Source organism: Brachypodium distachyon, chromosome 2, assembly GCF_000005505.3.
Source record: "Brachypodium distachyon strain Bd21 chromosome 2, Brachypodium_distachyon_v3.0, whole genome shotgun sequence".
NCBI classification, from domain to species: domain Eukaryota; kingdom Viridiplantae; phylum Streptophyta; class Magnoliopsida; order Poales; family Poaceae; genus Brachypodium; species Brachypodium distachyon.
In genome coordinates, this window is record NC_016132.3 from 41,898,099 (window position 1) to 41,908,905 (window position 10,807).

The window sequence follows — 10,807 nt, forward strand, 5'->3', positions numbered from 1 at the left end:
AAATTTTTTAGGGCTGTCGTTGATATATGGGGATCAGTATTTGAGGGCACCAAATGTTGAAGACACCAAAAGGCTCATTGCTATGAATAGCAGAAGAGGGTTCCCTGACACGCTTGGTTCCATTGATCGTATGCATTGGAGATGGAAGAACTGCCCAACAACATGGAAAGGATAGTACACAGGGCATGTGGATGGTCCAACCATGATTCTTGAAGCTGTTGTGTAAGACCCCAGGACCGAAATTATGCAATTTAGCCCCAAATTGCTAACCTTTGCATAATTCAAGGCTCAGGTTCTTAACCTATGATAAACACTTCAATACATACATGCATTAATGTGCTCATCGCAGGGTTTTGCAACATGAATATCATTACCAAAATTGTACAAAAGAGAGTAATTACAAAGCTCATACAAGGTGCAGAATAACAAATATTACAAAGAGAGGACACATGTCCAAACATTACATCATTACATCAGCGGAAGTCGAACGATGCCCGAGTACGAACAAGAATACAGCAAGGCCTGAAGAGGCTGGAAGCTGGAAGGAAACCCGTCATGAGTCTCAGAACCCTGATCTGGATCTCCTGGCTAAACATCGAACCCAACGTCATGCTCCACGAAGAAGCTAGTGGCTCACCTGCTCTGCTGGAACCTCTGAAGAAAACAACGTTGCAAAGCAACTGAGTACAAAGTACTCACAAGACTTACGGGGAGAACTAATCTAATTATGCAACAAATCTCAAAAGAGGGAATATGGTGGGGTTATGCAGCAGCAACAATATCTGGAGAGACACTCTATTAACAACGTCTAATGAGAGGATGAGAAGCGTCTACTAAGTGAGGTGATCTTCTATTAACTAACACCAACCAAACACAATCCTCGTACCACCCCCTCAACACCCTTTGAGGAAGCAATCCAAAAGAAACTCACACTTAAGCAGTTTTAAGCATATCCATGAATAATTTCTAATTACTAGCCAAGTTGTTGAGATTAAGTTGGTGAAAGTTCTCTATGATCAAGTAATGACCAACCAAGTCGTCCATAACCGCGGACACGGCTTTCCAAAAAATTTATCCCTACAGGGTGCACCAATTTACCCGTACACGTTCGACCAACCCACGAATACCAAGCGTGCTCACACTCAAATGTGCGCTGGCTGGATTGAGCGACACGACGTTTCCAAGTTCCACAACTAATCCAGGGGGACCACCCAACTGAGTCTATCCGAAACGAGAGCACGGCCGAAGCGTCGTACGGACTCAAGAGTTGCGAGGACAGTTGACAGTGGTTCAGGGCCCGCAGGATGACCACTCCAGACTAGAGCTGCAATCTTATATGAATGCAAAGTCACCAACAAGTCTCCACAAATCTGGGTGCATGCAATGCAAATGCCAAATGGAACGTAGTGGTTCTGTGTGCAAGTAACGGGTTACCTCATCGGAGAATGACTAGTCGGTGGAGTAAAGCCTCGGCTCGTCGGCGTTTGGACAATGCTGGGGAAGAGTGTTGGCGTAGACGTTGGAGTAGACGGCGACGTGTCGATGATGTATTCGGTGCCTTGCATGGAGCGACGACGTCTAGCATGGCACCGTATATGGCGGTGTCTCGACAGAAACCACGTGGAGGGACACCGGCGTCTAGCATGATGACGAATGAGCATGCTGGCAGCGTAGCCGCACAAGCTGCCGTAGGGATTGACGACAACGGTGTGTACGGCCATGCCAACGTGGCACGGCCGCAAGCTCTGGTCGAAGTGGATGATGACGGTGTGTATCAAGAACCTGAAAAATAAAGATTAGTAGCTCTATGGAAGAGCCATCGTTAATCTTGAACATGGTTTGGGCCACTTCATGGACGGTAACGCGGCCTCGAGACGGGAGGGACGAATCGGAGTGGACGATGATGTCGGTGTATATAGGTCATGCCATCCGCATGGCCGCGAGCTTTCGATCTCCAGCCGCGGAGTCCACGATGATGGTGCACACGGCAGCATGCGGCCGGTAAGGCACGGACGACGAGCAAGGCCTCCATCCAGCAGCATCATGTAGGCGAGCTGCACCTGGGGGAGAATATACATGTAAGAGAGATTAGTATCGATTTCGCTTTCTGCTCCGTGCTCCATGCGCGCCGGAAGGCTGCACGTTATTAGCAGCCTCGTCGCCATCGTGTGGCGATGTCGATGTCGTGGCTGGGTGAGAAAGAAGGGCGCCGCCAAGACGATGTCATGGCCGGGTCGTGCGCCGTTAGTGTCTCCACCAACCACGTGATGAGCCGATGTACGGCCGAGCGCCGTGGCTCGCCGCACGGCAACGGCGTCTCAGTGGATGAGACCGACAAGGGATGTACGCCGGTAGTTTGTTGGCCGATCTCATGGCCACTGATAAAAAGGAAAACAAGAAATGTAAAGAAGATGCATTAGCATTAATCCTCCGCTTGAGGGAAGACGGCTGCTATCATCACAGGTGAACTTTTGCACGTTCGTGCGTCGAGCTCGCGTATGTGCGTCTGCGCTGTGGTTCTTCTCCCAGCGTTGCCTCTCACCTGACTCACCATATCGCTGCCCTCTGTCTAGGGCACGCGCTGCCGCCCTTACCTCATGGACGAGGCCGCTGGGCACCTCCGCCGCCTGGGGCGCGTTCCTGTCGTCGCTGCCCGGCGCCTGGCCGGCTGGCCCTCGCCTTGGGCTCCGCTGCCGGGTCACCTCTTACCATGTGGCTTGCCGAGCCTAGAACGCTATTGGTCGATCTGGATCATGTCCTGCATACAAAAAAAGACAGAGACGCATGTATATACATGAAAGTCCAGAGTGGGAACTCCATGCGGCCTGCTTGCCGTGCGTGCGCATCGGCGCCGCCGAGGCGACTTCTGCTCTTCTACGTACGTCTGAGGGCCATGGCCGCCGCTCGCCTTGGCGTGGCCGTCCTCGGCACTGCCTGGGGCGCCTCTTCCCTCCCCCATTGATCTGTCCCTGCAAGTTTATATAGGCAGGAGGTAGTGCTAAAGAAGGAAAGCACCGCACACCGCCACAGATACTTGGAAACCAGCGATTTCCTCTGATAAATTGACGATCTCTTGATTCCTTTCATGCCGTGTCGTGCACGCAGCAGCATTAGGTTCCAAATATATGAGGCAGGTGATTGATTCGCACTAGCTTTGCATGCATGCGGCATATGGCTGAAATATATGTATGTATGTGCTGGTGGTGTCTAGCTAATTGGAGCTCACGCATGTATATACATGCACGTGTAATATGGAATTGTGGATTAAATTAAGGAGGACTGTATGCACCGTGTTGCCTGAACTTGTACCTCACTGCTCCAGAAAACTCCTCCAGTGGCGGTCAAAAAATAGGGTTGGTGGCGGTGATCACGCTCACCACCAATTCTGCGTCACTGAAGATTTTGGCACCGGTGGCGGTTAAAATACCCGCCACTGCTGTTCCGAAATCACCAATGGCGGATAAAATACCCGCCACCGAATACCCACAAACCGCCACTGTAAATCCCTCCGGCATCACCCAAAAAGTGCGTGGAGTACATCAGTGGCGGGCGAAGTACCCGCCACTGGACATTTTCCAGTGGCGGTCTATGGCCACCGCCACTAGAACCTTTTCCAGTGGCGGTGGTTCTTAACTGCCACTGGTACTATTTTTTTCCCCAAAAAATAAATGAGTTATTTATAAAAATAAATATCCCTGTAGCACAGAAATAGCAGGAATACAGCACATCACAGATAATAACAGCAGCACAAACAACATCAAAGAAACAGAAATAGCAGCAAATATATTACAAAGTTCCACACGAGTTAAACATTCAAGTCACATGCATCTGTATACAAAGTGTTTGAAAGAATGAGCCACAAATAAAAGTATTCCACACAATTTAGCCACTTTTGGCGACAATCCCGCCGCCGTAGTAATCCCCGCTCGATTTGAGGACCTCCTTGTTGAGGATTTCGCTGATGTCCTTCTGGATCTCATACACGAGAATTTCAGAGTTGTGCCCTAACTCAGCGTTGGCCAGAAACCAATTCCTCACTTCTTCGAAGGTCTTCTTCCCCTTCGGTTTAAAGTCGTTGATCATCTACTGAATAGTGTGCGCGCAGTAGTAACCGCAGTAGACGGATCCTTCAGGCTGTTGCTCGCAGGGGAAGTTGAAATTGTGCCTGAGGGGAGCGTCAGGATTGCGGCTGAAGCCAGTCATCCCGTACCATTTCACCGCGTCGCGATAGGCTGAGTCGATGACATATTTGATGGGCCCAAAGTCGCGTTGTGGTTCATTCCCCTTGCGTCTTAGTGGATCAAAATATGTGACCCCTCCCATATCGAGGCAGATGGCGATTGTCACCCAATGGCCGCTATTTCACAAAAAGAGCACATTGTATTAGCCAAATAATATAACAAGCAAGTCTTCCGATAGAAAAATATTTATGTATTCACGCGAATTGAAAACAACTTACTGTAGATGGTACAATATCAATACAAAATGGCGGTCTCTGTGCTTCAAGATGAATTGAGTGAGGTATTCAATCGCCAACCTTCTACTTTTGGCCAACAATGGGTCTGGACAAAGCAAAGTGGCGTTGAAGAGTAGGGGGTCGGCGACGGCCATCCCATATTGCTTCACCCTATAGGCCTCCCTCGTGTAGTGTACACACCATAGTCTTAATATGGCGTTGTCGAGACACTTGCGGTTGAAGAGGTGAAACAAGTCGAGAAAGTCAATGCCGAAGGTAACGTCGTTTTCCTTATGGATTTCCCCCGTATTGGAGTTGAAGAAGCCATAATGCTTTGGCACTCGAACCCTGATTTCCAGATTCTGGAGGTCTGTGCCTGATGATGCCACATTCATGTATTTATCATGGAGCTCTTGCATCTCCCGTGGCAGGCGATACAGGTCATCCTGGGTCACCATCGGTTGTTCGGGGTGAAACAACAAAAATTGGGAGAATCGCCTGTCCACGAAATAAGACCTATCAGGCAATCTATCTCCAACACGAGGGTGGGTGGGCATCTTCAGAATGTCTGGCCGCTCTTCCCAAATCCCTTCTATCTGCGGCGCGGTCTTTGGTTGTCTTCCCGTAGAAGACGACTCTTTCGCCTCCTTGGAGGAGCCCTTGCTTGCCTTGCGGCCTGTCCCCCTTTTGTTTTTCTCGCGTCTCAGGAAATCGAAACTGTCCGGTTTCGGGGGGACCTGCATCCCAGCAGGGCACTTGGACGGCTCTCCAACGGGGCCGATTGTGCTGCGGCTCTCCGAGGGACGGGTCTTGGTGCGGATGGCTTCGGGGCTTCGGGTTTGGGCGGCGACGGAGGATTTTCGCCTGCATTGTCGTCACCGCACTCCGCCGCAGGTGAGAAGTCTCGTTCCGCGAGCTCACAGTCGAAAGGACCGGGTGAGGCGCCAAGCGGTGACGGAGACGACATGCGCCGGGCGGGTGGAGACGGACCGAGGCGGGGGGACGGAGATGGAGACGGCTCCGTAGCGAGGACCACCAACCTCCTAGGCCAGATGAGGTAGGAGTTGACGCAATCCCTTAGGGTCGTCGCCTCTTCGTGCGGACGATAAGGGACCGGTTTGTCCTCGAAGCCCCTGAGCACGGAGTCCACCTGCACTCTGACCATGTCGTCTCGCAGGGTCACGTGGTGCACCACGGCTGTACGCGGCATCAGCAACCCGTGCGCGCCCAGAGGGTTCCCCACCGTCGGCATGTGTAGCCGGCATTTGACGCCCTTCTGCGCATGACAAACATGGCAACATCATTAATGGATTGGAGCATGATAGTGGTATTTCTCAATTTTTCGTAGCGGGCGAAGACGCTTACCGTGAGGTTCTCGTCGGGTGGCCCAAGCGGGTCAAGCTGGCACTCGGTGCCGGAGCATGAGGTGCTCTTATTCCCTCGCGGGGACGGATCCGATGCGGGTGGGGTTGGTTGGATGGGCGCCTCTGGGAAAACACCGTGATCGATGAAGTTGTCGATGTCACGCTGGTCCCTTGCAAGCCACATCAACTTCCTGAGCTCCTCCCTCGCCAAAACCCGGATCTTCTCATCTAGGTCCGCTGAGCTCTGTTCTTTGCTGGACGCCCTTCTGCGTTTGTGGGAACCTTGCTCTTTCGGCATCTGCCTGCGAAAGGGCCCGGAACCGACACCTCGCATATGGCCCCCGTGCTCATTTCGTTGCAGAGCGTACCTGATGGCATCATCCCACTGTTGGTTGATAGACGAGTGGGAGCCATCCGACTCCCACTCTGCCATTGCACTCTGTATACAAAAAACAACATGCTCGGTGTTAATGTTATATGTGAGTATAAGAAGCCCAACCGATAAAAGAAGATGTCAGGACGAGGCCTTACGAGTGCAGCCTCTTGCTTCTCTAACATAGGCTCCAGGCCCGCCCACTGATTTGTGGTCATGGACGACCGCATCCATTTGCTGGAGCGCTCACCGCGAAGCAAAGTTGGGACCCTCGTTTGTATACCGGCTTGGTCCAATGCGGCGTCCTCCTTCACCCACACCTTCTCCTTTCCGGGGCGTCCACGACTGCCGAGGCGGTGGTCGAAGGGCCTTTTCTCACGAAGCTCCTTGTACCATTTTTGGCTGGCCTTGAATTCATCTGAGCTGACCCACTCCTTGAACCTCTCCCAGTCCTCCCCCGAGATCCCCTTCCAGTACTTGTTCACCTCTGTCTTCCAGTCTTTGCCGATGAGCTTCCGGCAGTTATACTGCCACGTGCTTTGGCCCTTCCTCATGACTTGGTGCATCCGCCACTCCAACCGTCTCCTGATCTCATCATTGGCATGCACGAACCGCTTCCATGCCACCTCGTAACAGTCCTGCTTCACAGCTTCCGGGACGTCGCTCCATCTTTGATAGATCCGAGCGCGTACCCGTACGATGGCGTTTGCATGTGTTGGAGAATCTTTCTGTGGCCTCCACTGGTTCCTCCGGGTAGTTTTCTTTGCTTAGCTTGGTGACGACCCACGACTCCGTCGGCACCTTGTTCGCCCCCCGCTTGGACTTCGATCGAGTAGTCGCCTCCGTAGCCTGAGATGTCGCACCCTGGGCTTCTTCCTTGTTAGCTGCTCCTTCAAGGAGCAGCTGCTCCATGGCTCCTTCAAGGAACAGCTGCTCCTCGCACATGGCAATTTCCGAGCCCGAGGAAGATGCCCCCGCTTCAACGCGAGCCTGAGCTTCCTATCCAACACTTATAAAAGTAATTTAAAAAAAGTAAAAAATTCGGCATGACATATGCTGTAAAACAAGAAAATTTCGGCATGACCATTGCTGTAAAACAACAAATGAGTCTACCCAAATGTTATACCTGCATAAAAAAAAACTCCCACCCATATATACCCCCTTGGCATGATTGCCGGACCCTTCTCAACGACCCGGCACGATGGCCGGGCCCACATTGCTCATATCAACCGACACGATGGTCCGAATCACATGCATGTACCATTAAACCATAAACAACAATAACATCAATACTTAACCAGAAAAAACAATATTTAAACCCTAACTAAACATAAACAACAACCTTAATTAAAAAAAGCAAGATTCAACCCTAACTAACTATAGAACTAAACATAAACAACAATATTTAAACCCTAACTAAACATAAACAATAAGATTCAACCCTAATTAAGAAAACAGCAAGATTCAACCCTAATTAACTATATAACTGAAGACAAACAACAATATTTAAACCCTAACTAAATATAAACAACAATATTTAACCCTAATTTAACCTAATTTAACGTAATTTAACCCTAATTGAACCTAATTCAACCCTAATTGAACCAAAATTTGACTCACCGGGACAGGGGCTTTGTCAGCCGGCGGAGGAGTCGAGGCAGCGGGCATGGTGGTGGCGGCGTGGGTTGTGGCGGGGGTCGCGACCGTGGGGTCGGCGGGAGCGGGGGTCGCAGCTGTGGGGGTCACGGGCGCCGGGCCGAGGAGGGCGCGGCTGGCGCGGGGTCGGCGGCGGAGACGGCCGGGGCCGTGGCGGGGGCGGGAGCCGCGGGGTCGGCGGCGGAGACGGCCGGGGCCATGGCGAGCGGGGGGCCGGCGGCTTCCGCGGAGGCGGCGGCGTCGAGGCGGCCTGGCGGCGCTCCCGGCGATGCGGGCGGGGCAGCGGCAAGGCGGGGCTGCCGGATCCGACGGCCGGCGGGGGGGGCTGCGGGGCGAGGGGCTTCCAACTCCTCGTCGTCCGTTGCGACCCCCCGCTCGTGCCCTTCTGTTACTCGGACATGGTGGCGGCGGCTAGGGTTTCAGCGAGGGAGGGCTGCGGCGGCGGCGCTCGAATCCGGCAGGGCTTCGCCTAGGGTTCCGGCCGTGAGCGCTGCTGGTCTAGGAAAGACGCGCATCTCGAATACGAATTTTTGGCGAAGTCTCCCCCTGTAATATATATGGGGAGGGTTTCCAGTGGCGGGTATTTCGTGGATACCCGCCACTGGAGACCCTTCCTAGGGTTACAGGTGCAGGAGAGCTCCAGTGGCGGGTATTTCCGGAAACCCGCCATTGGAGACACACCAGTGGCTGGTCTGCGAAAACCCCGCCATTGGTAATTGGAACAAGAGTGAGGGTAACCGCATCCCTGTTCGATGCACCAGTGGCGGTTGTGTTGCATATACCCACCACTGGCTATTATCATGGCTCTAGTATTATATTCTTATTATATTCTGTGTCTCTCTGAAAATTATGCCACCTGTACTTTCAAGTGTATAATAATTATTTCTTGCCTCACTAAATATTTCAATGCTAAATACATTGCTGAAATTCAAATATTTATGCTTTTGTAGTGTTTACTATGCTTAAAAATTGTTATAAATTACAAAATTGCTCAGAATGATCTGATATTTGGCATGGAAGCTGGTTACACAACAATATGGCTGTATATGAAGTTTGGTGTCAAAATTCCAAATGAAGCCCATCAGAATAACATATTGGATCATCTATGTAGATATCTCTAATACCTTCTAAGTCAACATCCAAAATGGTAACATTATAACAACTTTGGCCTTGATTTTTTCCATGTGGATTCGTTGGACTGAGAGGTGTTCCCATGCCAAGTTTCAGCTCATTTTGATTAAAATTGAATTTTATGGAATTAAATTAGCATCAAAGCCACACATAATCACAGAAATTTGTATGAAATACTATGAATTAATGTCTAAAACTAGTATTGGGAACAAACAATATTACTATACACCCAAAAGTACAACCGCTATATTTTTTGGAAACGCAGAGAATATAATAGGATTATAATAGTGCATTCTGAAATAGTTACCAGTGGCGGGTTTCAGGAAAATAACCGCCACTGGTGAGTTGGAGAAGATTTGAGAAATCCCAAGTCTTGTAGCACACACCAGTGGCGGGTTTCAGCGAAATCACCGCCACTGCTGGATGCTTCCGGTGGCGGGTTTACCTGTAATCACCACCACTGGTACTCCTTCTGCGGGCTGCCGCGCGAGGCGAGGTGGGAGTTTAGTAGCGGTTCGACCAGCATAAATAGCTTCCTCCCCTTACATTTGCAGATTCTGAATAAAAACAAATGCCGCTCTCTCTTCTACTCCCGTTCGCCTAGCCTGTGGGCCCGTTACCCTCTGTTTGCACGGGTGGGCTCGGATTATAGCCCTGTGGGCCCATGCTCTTCTGGCCTAGTAGGTAGTAGGCAGCTCCCGGGTTCTCGCCTGGCTAGGCCCGAACCTGAAACAGCCTCGTTGACCGGGCGGGCTAAAAAACTTTTTTGCCTTCTTTTCTGGTAGCACGCAACAGTGGCGGGTTTACCTTTAATCACCGCCACTGGTCCCTTTCCAGTGGCGGTTTTCCTGGTAGTAACCGCCACTGGGGTCCTTCCAGTGGCGGTTTTCCTTGTAATAACCACCAGTGGAGTTTAGTCCCACCTCGCTAGTTTACAAGCGGTTCGACCAACATATAAGGCTTTCCTCCCTTCTCCCATCAGCATCCGATTAATCATCTCGCCTGTCTCCTGTGCTCCTCGCCTGGCCCGTGGGCCCGGTGCCTGTACTGTTCTTTGTGTGCTCGGATAACTGCCCCGTGGGCCTGTGTCCGCTCGAGCCTAGTAGGTAGTAGGCAGCTCCCGGGTTCGCTTGGCTGGGCTCGAACCTAGTTGACCCGGGCGGGCTTAAAACCTTTTCTTCCTCCTTTATAATGATGAAACAAGCAAATAAAATATGCATTCACAGTAGAAAAATATTGCGAACAAATTTACGGCATTTGTTTTCAAATTTGAACAAGTTAAGATTCGAACCTCGTTAGAATTGAAATTACATTGAAAATCATCAACGAGCATCGCGAACAAATTTACGGCATTTGTTTAAAATTTGAACAAGTTAAGATTCGAACCTCGTTAGAATTCAAATTACATTGAAAATCACACAAATAGTGAACTATTTGACAATCTTGTCTTTCTTCTTTGTTGTCTTCTCTTTCCTCTTATACGTTTGGACCTCATCGTGGCTGCTTCTGGCGTAGGCCTCGTCTTGTGTGGGTAATTTTGACTTCTTTCTTGTCTGGATCGTCCGTCTTGCCACCTCTTCTTCTTGCCTGGTCGTGGGATCGGGGAAACCTTCATAGTCTTGTTGTGAAGTTACTCCGTCGACCCCAACAATGCTCCTTTTACCTCCTCACGACTACGCGGTTTTTCGCTATCGGGTCTTCTACGAAGAAGACTTTTTTGCATTTGGAAGCAAACTGCCATGTTTCATGCAGTGCCGAGATTCTTTTGACGTTCACCTGATGACGGGGAATCTCTTTTGGCAGAATCATTGTTGTGAACCTATGATC

General features: G+C 50.7%; 1 long non-coding RNA gene across 1 annotated transcript; it reads right to left on the bottom strand.

The window, feature by feature from the left end:
- Window positions 1-387: 387 nt before the first annotated feature.
- Window positions 388-2,938, bottom strand: LOC112270952. The gene is made up of 2 exons (XR_002963643.1): window positions 1,435-2,938; window positions 388-654 (listed from the first exon to the last, which is right to left on the bottom strand). It is a non-coding gene; the product is annotated as an uncharacterized LOC112270952 (long non-coding RNA).
- Window positions 2,939-10,807: the final 7,869 nt, after the last annotated feature.